Raw genomic sequence first — 9,409 nt, 5'->3', positions numbered from 1 at the left:
GACACTGGCTGATTTGAAGCGTGCAAAGCAGTACCACAAGGACATAGGTGAGGGAGAGTTTTACCACGGCAAGCGTATGCCTTTCAGGCATACTTACCTGACGCGGGAGGTACTGTGATCAAGGAGGCAGTCCTCTCAAGGCGAGGCCCTTTCATTGCACTTGGACTGGGTTGACCCTTGCGATTACCCCAAATGTGGGTAACTCGAGCGTATAATTTCTGGTAGTGGGGACCTGCGTTCGCGCTCGTCCCCGAAAAGCTGATGTAAAATATCTTGCCCTTAACCCCTGACTGACTAATGAATTGATCTTGATTTTGGAGTTGACCGTTAAACAGGGTGAACTGGAACTGGAACTGGAATGAAGAGAGAAGAAGAGCAGCAAGGGAAAAAGAAAGCAAAAAGCCATGGAAAGAAAGAGAGACAGACAGAAGTGGCCTGCGTGTTGGCAGAGAGATTTGGAGGAATAGAAGTGATTGTAAATGAAGGTGAGTTTTTGTGAGGATGTGAGTAGAGCTGTTGTAGATAGATGTGTGTGCTTTCTGCATTATTTTGTTCGTTTGTTTGCGAAAGAAAAGGAGAGGAAACCAAGCGGAGGAGTGACTGACTAACTAACCGACGGATGGACTAAGCAAAGAACGAACGATACATGGGCAAGAAAAGCATTTGTTTTAGAAACGTGAGTACATTGTCAACCATACCTGTGGCAGGCGAGGTTTTGTTGTCATGTATTTCTTATTGCGAGCGAGCGAGAGGAGGGAACGTTCGTTCCAGCGAGCGAGCAAACAAAGAGGCAGACGAGTAAGTAAAAATGTGGAACCTGTTGCCGCTTCGCTTCGTTTCAGTCACTTTGAATCCATCCGCCTCTATTAATCGTGGGAATGTTTTGACATGTCTTGAGGCCTTGAAAGTGCTGTAAAAGTGTGCGTGTTTTCCTATTTGTGATTCGTGGGAGCGTGCGAATGATTCGATGTCACGTACAAATGTGGAATTTGTCACAACAATGTGTTGAGATCTCGAGCGCGCGCCATCGCTCCTTCGTTTGCTCGCTCTCTTGCATTGGGAAATGATTTTGGCCACAAGCTCGGCAAGTTGTGGCAAAATGATTTCTCTCCTCCCTGTTATGTTAGTTTTTCTTTTACTCCTCACTCGTCTACGGGACGCCGTGAGTATCGGAAGCGGTTTACCCGGATAAAACGTTGAGAGAGTAAGCAAAGGAAAAAATGAAGCCTACAACACGGGGTATTCCCAGGCGGTCACCCATCCAAGTACTAACCCCGCCCGACAGGGCTTAACTTCGGTGATCGGACGAGAACCGGTGCTTTCCCTGTGGTATGGTCGTAGACAAGGGAAAACAGCTGAAATTTGGCTGGTTATCGGTTATGTTTGATCTGTACTAGCCCTAATTTGGTTACTCTAACCCTAAACCCCAACATCGTTACCCTAACCCTAACCCCAAAATCGTTACCCTAACCCTAAATTTGGTAGCCTAGACCCTAAGCCAAACGTCATCTCCTAGAGCCCGCGCACATCTTGAGAAGCGTCCATTTGAGGCAATATATCTCACTGGGGGTGGGGTGGGGGGGGGGAGTATAGAGATAAATCAAGTTTGGTAAATATTCTAAAGAACACCATCTTGTTAGTTAAGTGTATGTGGCTGGCGTCTTAAAGTTACAATGAGAAGATTACCAACCGATGAGCCACTGGGTCCGTTTTTGGGACTCGCAAGGGCTTCTGGGGGCTACCTGCTACTATCCACCATATACTGTGGGAAGGATCCCTCTACCACCCCCTTGATTGAGGGTATTGGTGGGTATCGCTTCTCGGCCTTTTGGCTAAGATCAAGTGTAGTATCTGTTCTTATCAGCTTAATATCTGATACGCTGCTCATTGAGTAGCTCATATATTAAACTGATTTTTGGAACTGGGCTGTGGAAAAGAGGCTTGCCTCGTCCCAGCCACGGGTTGCCTCGGTATAGCACTACCTCCGAGTGTGGCCCACTTCCCTTTTGGGGAAGACACATTTAATGAAAGGAAAAATAATGACTATAGCATTCTCTTCTGTGCACAGGAGCCCTGCAGCTCCAAAGGGAAGGCGGAAAAAGACATGACGGGCCAAGGCGGCAACTGACACTGGCTGATTTGAAGCGTGCAAAGCAGTACCACAAGGACATAGGTGAGGGAGAGTTTTACCACGGCAAGCGTATGCCTTTCAGGCATACTTACCTGACGCGGGAGGTACTGTGATCAAGGAGGCAGTCCTCTCAAGGCGAGGCCCTTTCATTGCACTTGGACTGGGTTGACCCTTGCGATTACCCCAAATGTGGGTAACTCGAGCGTATAATTTCTGGTAGTGGGGACCTGCGTTCGCGCTCGTCCCCGAAAAGCTGATGTAAAATATCTTGCCCTTAACCCCTGACTGACTAATGAATTGATCTTGATTTTGGAGTTGACCGTTAAACAGGGTGAACTGGAACTGGAACTGGAATGAAGAGAGAAGAAGAGCAGCAAGGGAAAAAGAAAGCAAAAAGCCATGGAAAGAAAGAGAGACAGACAGAAGTGGCCTGCGTGTTGGCAGAGAGATTTGGAGGAATAGAAGTGATTGTAAATGAAGGTGAGTTTTTGTGAGGATGTGAGTAGAGCTGTTGTAGATAGATGTGTGTGCTTTCTGCATTATTTTGTTCGTTTGTTTGCGAAAGAAAAGGAGAGGAAACCAAGCGGAGGAGTGACTGACTAACTAACCGACGGATGGACTAAGCAAAGAACGAACGATACATGGGCAAGAAAAGCATTTGTTTTAGAAACGTGAGTACATTGTCAACCATACCTGTGGCAGGCGAGGTTTTGTTGTCATGTATTTCTTATTGCGAGCGAGCGAGAGGAGGGAACGTTCGTTCCAGCGAGCGAGCAAACAAAGAGGCAGACGAGTAAGTAAAAATGTGGAACCTGTTGCCGCTTCGCTTCGTTTCAGTCACTTTGAATCCATCCGCCTCTATTAATCGTGGGAATGTTTTGACATGTCTTGAGGCCTTGAAAGTGCTGTAAAAGTGTGCGTGTTTTCCTATTTGTGATTCGTGGGAGCGTGCGAATGATTCGATGTCACGTACAAATGTGGAATTTGTCACAACAATGTGTTGAGATCTCGAGCGCGCGCCATCGCTCCTTCGTTTGCTCGCTCTCTTGCATTGGGAAATGATTTTGGCCACAAGCTCGGCAAGTTGTGGCAAAATGATTTCTCTCCTCCCTGTTATGTTAGTTTTTCTTTTACTCCTCACTCGTCTACGGGACGCCGTGAGTATCGGAAGCGGTTTACCCGGATAAAACGTTGAGAGAGTAAGCAAAGGAAAAAATGAAGCCTACAACACGGGGTATTCCCAGGCGGTCACCCATCCAAGTACTAACCCCGCCCGACAGGGCTTAACTTCGGTGATCGGACGAGAACCGGTGCTTTCCCTGTGGTATGGTCGTAGACAAGGGAAAACAGCTGAAATTTGGCTGGTTATCGGTTATGTTTGATCTGTACTAGCCCTAATTTGGTTACTCTAACCCTAAACCCCAACATCGTTACCCTAACCCTAACCCCAAAATCGTTACCCTAACCCTAAATTTGGTAGCCTAGACCCTAAGCCAAACGTCATCTCCTAGAGCCCGCGCACATCTTGAGAAGCGTCCATTTGAGGCAATATATCTCACTGGGGGTGGGGTGGGGGGGGGGAGTATAGAGATAAATCAAGTTTGGTAAATATTCTAAAGAACACCATCTTGTTAGTTAAGTGTATGTGGCTGGCGTCTTAAAGTTACAATGAGAAGATTACCAACCGATGAGCCACTGGGTCCGTTTTTGGGACTCGCAAGGGCTTCTGGGGGCTACCTGCTACTATCCACCATATACTGTGGGAAGGATCCCTCTACCACCCCCTTGATTGAGGGTATTGGTGGGTATCGCTTCTCGGCCTTTTGGCTAAGATCAAGTGTAGTATCTGTTCTTATCAGCTTAATATCTGATACGCTGCTCATTGAGTAGCTCATATATTAAACTGATTTTTGGAACTGGGCTGTGGAAAAGAGGCTTGCCTCGTCCCAGCCACGGGTTGCCTCGGTATAGCACTACCTCCGAGTGTGGCCCACTTCCCTTTTGGGGAAGACACATTTAATGAAAGGAAAAATAATGACTATAGCATTCTCTTCTGTGCACAGGAGCCCTGCAGCTCCAAAGGGAAGGCGGAAAAAGACATGACGGGCCAAGGCGGCAACTGACACTGGCTGATTTGAAGCGTGCAAAGCAGTACCACAAGGACATAGGTGAGGGAGAGTTTTACCACGGCAAGCGTATGCCTTTCAGGCATACTTACCTGACGCGGGAGGTACTGTGATCAAGGAGGCAGTCCTCTCAAGGCGAGGCCCTTTCATTGCACTTGGACTGGGTTGACCCTTGCGATTACCCCAAATGTGGGTAACTCGAGCGTATAATTTCTGGTAGTGGGGACCTGCGTTCGCGCTCGTCCCCGAAAAGCTGATGTAAAATATCTTGCCCTTAACCCCTGACTGACTAATGAATTGATCTTGATTTTGGAGTTGACCGTTAAACAGGGTGAACTGGAACTGGAACTGGAATGAAGAGAGAAGAAGAGCAGCAAGGGAAAAAGAAAGCAAAAAGCCATGGAAAGAAAGAGAGACAGACAGAAGTGGCCTGCGTGTTGGCAGAGAGATTTGGAGGAATAGAAGTGATTGTAAATGAAGGTGAGTTTTTGTGAGGATGTGAGTAGAGCTGTTGTAGATAGATGTGTGTGCTTTCTGCATTATTTTGTTCGTTTGTTTGCGAAAGAAAAGGAGAGGAAACCAAGCGGAGGAGTGACTGACTAACTAACCGACGGATGGACTAAGCAAAGAACGAACGATACATGGGCAAGAAAAGCATTTGTTTTAGAAACGTGAGTACATTGTCAACCATACCTGTGGCAGGCGAGGTTTTGTTGTCATGTATTTCTTATTGCGAGCGAGCGAGAGGAGGGAACGTTCGTTCCAGCGAGCGAGCAAACAAAGAGGCAGACGAGTAAGTAAAAATGTGGAACCTGTTGCCGCTTCGCTTCGTTTCAGTCACTTTGAATCCATCCGCCTCTATTAATCGTGGGAATGTTTTGACATGTCTTGAGGCCTTGAAAGTGCTGTAAAAGTGTGCGTGTTTTCCTATTTGTGATTCGTGGGAGCGTGCGAATGATTCGATGTCACGTACAAATGTGGAATTTGTCACAACAATGTGTTGAGATCTCGAGCGCGCGCCATCGCTCCTTCGTTTGCTCGCTCTCTTGCATTGGGAAATGATTTTGGCCACAAGCTCGGCAAGTTGTGGCAAAATGATTTCTCTCCTCCCTGTTATGTTAGTTTTTCTTTTACTCCTCACTCGTCTACGGGACGCCGTGAGTATCGGAAGCGGTTTACCCGGATAAAACGTTGAGAGAGTAAGCAAAGGAAAAAATGAAGCCTACAACACGGGGTATTCCCAGGCGGTCACCCATCCAAGTACTAACCCCGCCCGACAGGGCTTAACTTCGGTGATCGGACGAGAACCGGTGCTTTCCCTGTGGTATGGTCGTAGACAAGGGAAAACAGCTGAAATTTGGCTGGTTATCGGTTATGTTTGATCTGTACTAGCCCTAATTTGGTTACTCTAACCCTAAACCCCAACATCGTTACCCTAACCCTAACCCCAAAATCGTTACCCTAACCCTAAATTTGGTAGCCTAGACCCTAAGCCAAACGTCATCTCCTAGAGCCCGCGCACATCTTGAGAAGCGTCCATTTGAGGCAATATATCTCACTGGGGGTGGGGTGGGGGGGGGGAGTATAGAGATAAATCAAGTTTGGTAAATATTCTAAAGAACACCATCTTGTTAGTTAAGTGTATGTGGCTGGCGTCTTAAAGTTACAATGAGAAGATTACCAACCGATGAGCCACTGGGTCCGTTTTTGGGACTCGCAAGGGCTTCTGGGGGCTACCTGCTACTATCCACCATATACTGTGGGAAGGATCCCTCTACCACCCCCTTGATTGAGGGTATTGGTGGGTATCGCTTCTCGGCCTTTTGGCTAAGATCAAGTGTAGTATCTGTTCTTATCAGCTTAATATCTGATACGCTGCTCATTGAGTAGCTCATATATTAAACTGATTTTTGGAACTGGGCTGTGGAAAAGAGGCTTGCCTCGTCCCAGCCACGGGTTGCCTCGGTATAGCACTACCTCCGAGTGTGGCCCACTTCCCTTTTGGGGAAGACACATTTAATGAAAGGAAAAATAATGACTATAGCATTCTCTTCTGTGCACAGGAGCCCTGCAGCTCCAAAGGGAAGGCGGAAAAAGACATGACGGGCCAAGGCGGCAACTGACACTGGCTGATTTGAAGCGTGCAAAGCAGTACCACAAGGACATAGGTGAGGGAGAGTTTTACCACGGCAAGCGTATGCCTTTCAGGCATACTTACCTGACGCGGGAGGTACTGTGATCAAGGAGGCAGTCCTCTCAAGGCGAGGCCCTTTCATTGCACTTGGACTGGGTTGACCCTTGCGATTACCCCAAATGTGGGTAACTCGAGCGTATAATTTCTGGTAGTGGGGACCTGCGTTCGCGCTCGTCCCCGAAAAGCTGATGTAAAATATCTTGCCCTTAACCCCTGACTGACTAATGAATTGATCTTGATTTTGGAGTTGACCGTTAAACAGGGTGAACTGGAACTGGAACTGGAATGAAGAGAGAAGAAGAGCAGCAAGGGAAAAAGAAAGCAAAAAGCCATGGAAAGAAAGAGAGACAGACAGAAGTGGCCTGCGTGTTGGCAGAGAGATTTGGAGGAATAGAAGTGATTGTAAATGAAGGTGAGTTTTTGTGAGGATGTGAGTAGAGCTGTTGTAGATAGATGTGTGTGCTTTCTGCATTATTTTGTTCGTTTGTTTGCGAAAGAAAAGGAGAGGAAACCAAGCGGAGGAGTGACTGACTAACTAACCGACGGATGGACTAAGCAAAGAACGAACGATACATGGGCAAGAAAAGCATTTGTTTTAGAAACGTGAGTACATTGTCAACCATACCTGTGGCAGGCGAGGTTTTGTTGTCATGTATTTCTTATTGCGAGCGAGCGAGAGGAGGGAACGTTCGTTCCAGCGAGCGAGCAAACAAAGAGGCAGACGAGTAAGTAAAAATGTGGAACCTGTTGCCGCTTCGCTTCGTTTCAGTCACTTTGAATCCATCCGCCTCTATTAATCGTGGGAATGTTTTGACATGTCTTGAGGCCTTGAAAGTGCTGTAAAAGTGTGCGTGTTTTCCTATTTGTGATTCGTGGGAGCGTGCGAATGATTCGATGTCACGTACAAATGTGGAATTTGTCACAACAATGTGTTGAGATCTCGAGCGCGCGCCATCGCTCCTTCGTTTGCTCGCTCTCTTGCATTGGGAAATGATTTTGGCCACAAGCTCGGCAAGTTGTGGCAAAATGATTTCTCTCCTCCCTGTTATGTTAGTTTTTCTTTTACTCCTCACTCGTCTACGGGACGCCGTGAGTATCGGAAGCGGTTTACCCGGATAAAACGTTGAGAGAGTAAGCAAAGGAAAAAATGAAGCCTACAACACGGGGTATTCCCAGGCGGTCACCCATCCAAGTACTAACCCCGCCCGACAGGGCTTAACTTCGGTGATCGGACGAGAACCGGTGCTTTCCCTGTGGTATGGTCGTAGACAAGGGAAAACAGCTGAAATTTGGCTGGTTATCGGTTATGTTTGATCTGTACTAGCCCTAATTTGGTTACTCTAACCCTAAACCCCAACATCGTTACCCTAACCCTAACCCCAAAATCGTTACCCTAACCCTAAATTTGGTAGCCTAGACCCTAAGCCAAACGTCATCTCCTAGAGCCCGCGCACATCTTGAGAAGCGTCCATTTGAGGCAATATATCTCACTGGGGGTGGGGTGGGGGGGGGGAGTATAGAGATAAATCAAGTTTGGTAAATATTCTAAAGAACACCATCTTGTTAGTTAAGTGTATGTGGCTGGCGTCTTAAAGTTACAATGAGAAGATTACCAACCGATGAGCCACTGGGTCCGTTTTTGGGACTCGCAAGGGCTTCTGGGGGCTACCTGCTACTATCCACCATATACTGTGGGAAGGATCCCTCTACCACCCCCTTGATTGAGGGTATTGGTGGGTATCGCTTCTCGGCCTTTTGGCTAAGATCAAGTGTAGTATCTGTTCTTATCAGCTTAATATCTGATACGCTGCTCATTGAGTAGCTCATATATTAAACTGATTTTTGGAACTGGGCTGTGGAAAAGAGGCTTGCCTCGTCCCAGCCACGGGTTGCCTCGGTATAGCACTACCTCCGAGTGTGGCCCACTTCCCTTTTGGGGAAGACACATTTAATGAAAGGAAAAATAATGACTATAGCATTCTCTTCTGTGCACAGGAGCCCTGCAGCTCCAAAGGGAAGGCGGAAAAAGACATGACGGGCCAAGGCGGCAACTGACACTGGCTGATTTGAAGCGTGCAAAGCAGTACCACAAGGACATAGGTGAGGGAGAGTTTTACCACGGCAAGCGTATGCCTTTCAGGCATACTTACCTGACGCGGGAGGTACTGTGATCAAGGAGGCAGTCCTCTCAAGGCGAGGCCCTTTCATTGCACTTGGACTGGGTTGACCCTTGCGATTACCCCAAATGTGGGTAACTCGAGCGTATAATTTCTGGTAGTGGGGACCTGCGTTCGCGCTCGTCCCCGAAAAGCTGATGTAAAATATCTTGCCCTTAACCCCTGACTGACTAATGAATTGATCTTGATTTTGGAGTTGACCGTTAAACAGGGTGAACTGGAACTGGAACTGGAATGAAGAGAGAAGAAGAGCAGCAAGGGAAAAAGAAAGCAAAAAGCCATGGAAAGAAAGAGAGACAGACAGAAGTGGCCTGCGTGTTGGCAGAGAGATTTGGAGGAATAGAAGTGATTGTAAATGAAGGTGAGTTTTTGTGAGGATGTGAGTAGAGCTGTTGTAGATAGATGTGTGTGCTTTCTGCATTATTTTGTTCGTTTGTTTGCGAAAGAAAAGGAGAGGAAACCAAGCGGAGGAGTGACTGACTAACTAACCGACGGATGGACTAAGCAAAGAACGAACGATACATGGGCAAGAAAAGCATTTGTTTTAGAAACGTGAGTACATTGTCAACCATACCTGTGGCAGGCGAGGTTTTGTTGTCATGTATTTCTTATTGCGAGCGAGCGAGAGGAGGGAACGTTCGTTCCAGCGAGCGAGCAAACAAAGAGGCAGACGAGTAAGTAAAAATGTGGAACCTGTTGCCGCTTCGCTTCGTTTCAGTCACTTTGAATCCATCCGCCTCTATTAATCGTGGGAATGTTTTGACATGTCTTGAGGCCTTGA

The 9,409-nt window shown here is 47.2% G+C and overlaps 13 non-coding genes across 13 annotated transcripts; 9 read left to right on the top strand and 4 right to left on the bottom strand.

The window, feature by feature from the left end:
• Positions 1–89: 89 nt before the first annotated feature.
• LOC148738629 (U1 spliceosomal RNA) lies at positions 90–253 on the top strand. Its single transcript, XR_015997525.1, has one exon. It is a non-coding gene; the product is annotated as a U1 spliceosomal RNA (small nuclear RNA).
• A 971-nt stretch (positions 254–1,224) lies between these two features.
• LOC148738628 (5S ribosomal RNA) lies at positions 1,225–1,343 on the bottom strand. Its single transcript, XR_015998022.1, has one exon. It is a non-coding gene; the product is annotated as a 5S ribosomal RNA (ribosomal RNA).
• A 469-nt stretch (positions 1,344–1,812) lies between these two features.
• Positions 1,813–2,004, top strand: LOC148738627 (U2 spliceosomal RNA). Its single transcript, XR_015997524.1, has one exon. It is a non-coding gene; the product is annotated as a U2 spliceosomal RNA (small nuclear RNA).
• A 211-nt stretch (positions 2,005–2,215) lies between these two features.
• LOC148738626 (U1 spliceosomal RNA) lies at positions 2,216–2,379 on the top strand. Its single transcript, XR_015997513.1, has one exon. It is a non-coding gene; the product is annotated as a U1 spliceosomal RNA (small nuclear RNA).
• A 971-nt stretch (positions 2,380–3,350) lies between these two features.
• On the bottom strand, positions 3,351–3,469 carry LOC148738625 (5S ribosomal RNA). Its single transcript, XR_015998021.1, has one exon. It is a non-coding gene; the product is annotated as a 5S ribosomal RNA (ribosomal RNA).
• Positions 3,470–3,938: 469 nt separating this feature from the next.
• Positions 3,939–4,130, top strand: LOC148738624 (U2 spliceosomal RNA). The gene has a single exon (XR_015997523.1). It is a non-coding gene; the product is annotated as a U2 spliceosomal RNA (small nuclear RNA).
• A 211-nt stretch (positions 4,131–4,341) lies between these two features.
• On the top strand, positions 4,342–4,505 carry LOC148738623 (U1 spliceosomal RNA). The gene has a single exon (XR_015997501.1). It is a non-coding gene; the product is annotated as a U1 spliceosomal RNA (small nuclear RNA).
• A 971-nt stretch (positions 4,506–5,476) lies between these two features.
• On the bottom strand, positions 5,477–5,595 carry LOC148738622 (5S ribosomal RNA). The gene has a single exon (XR_015998020.1). It is a non-coding gene; the product is annotated as a 5S ribosomal RNA (ribosomal RNA).
• A 469-nt stretch (positions 5,596–6,064) lies between these two features.
• LOC148738621 (U2 spliceosomal RNA) lies at positions 6,065–6,256 on the top strand. The gene has a single exon (XR_015997522.1). It is a non-coding gene; the product is annotated as a U2 spliceosomal RNA (small nuclear RNA).
• Positions 6,257–6,467: 211 nt separating this feature from the next.
• Positions 6,468–6,631, top strand: LOC148738620 (U1 spliceosomal RNA). The gene has a single exon (XR_015997490.1). It is a non-coding gene; the product is annotated as a U1 spliceosomal RNA (small nuclear RNA).
• Positions 6,632–7,602: 971 nt separating this feature from the next.
• On the bottom strand, positions 7,603–7,721 carry LOC148738619 (5S ribosomal RNA). The gene has a single exon (XR_015998019.1). It is a non-coding gene; the product is annotated as a 5S ribosomal RNA (ribosomal RNA).
• Positions 7,722–8,190: 469 nt separating this feature from the next.
• Positions 8,191–8,382, top strand: LOC148738618 (U2 spliceosomal RNA). Its single transcript, XR_015997521.1, has one exon. It is a non-coding gene; the product is annotated as a U2 spliceosomal RNA (small nuclear RNA).
• A 211-nt stretch (positions 8,383–8,593) lies between these two features.
• LOC148738617 (U1 spliceosomal RNA) lies at positions 8,594–8,757 on the top strand. Its single transcript, XR_015997478.1, has one exon. It is a non-coding gene; the product is annotated as a U1 spliceosomal RNA (small nuclear RNA).
• The last annotated feature ends 652 nt before the right edge of the window (positions 8,758–9,409 follow it).

Source organism: Stylophora pistillata, chromosome 2 (genome assembly GCF_964205215.1).
Source record: "Stylophora pistillata chromosome 2, jaStyPist1.2, whole genome shotgun sequence".
In the NCBI taxonomy this organism is placed as follows: domain Eukaryota; kingdom Metazoa; phylum Cnidaria; class Anthozoa; order Scleractinia; family Pocilloporidae; genus Stylophora; species Stylophora pistillata.
This window is presented reverse-complemented; position numbering and strand designations above follow the sequence as displayed.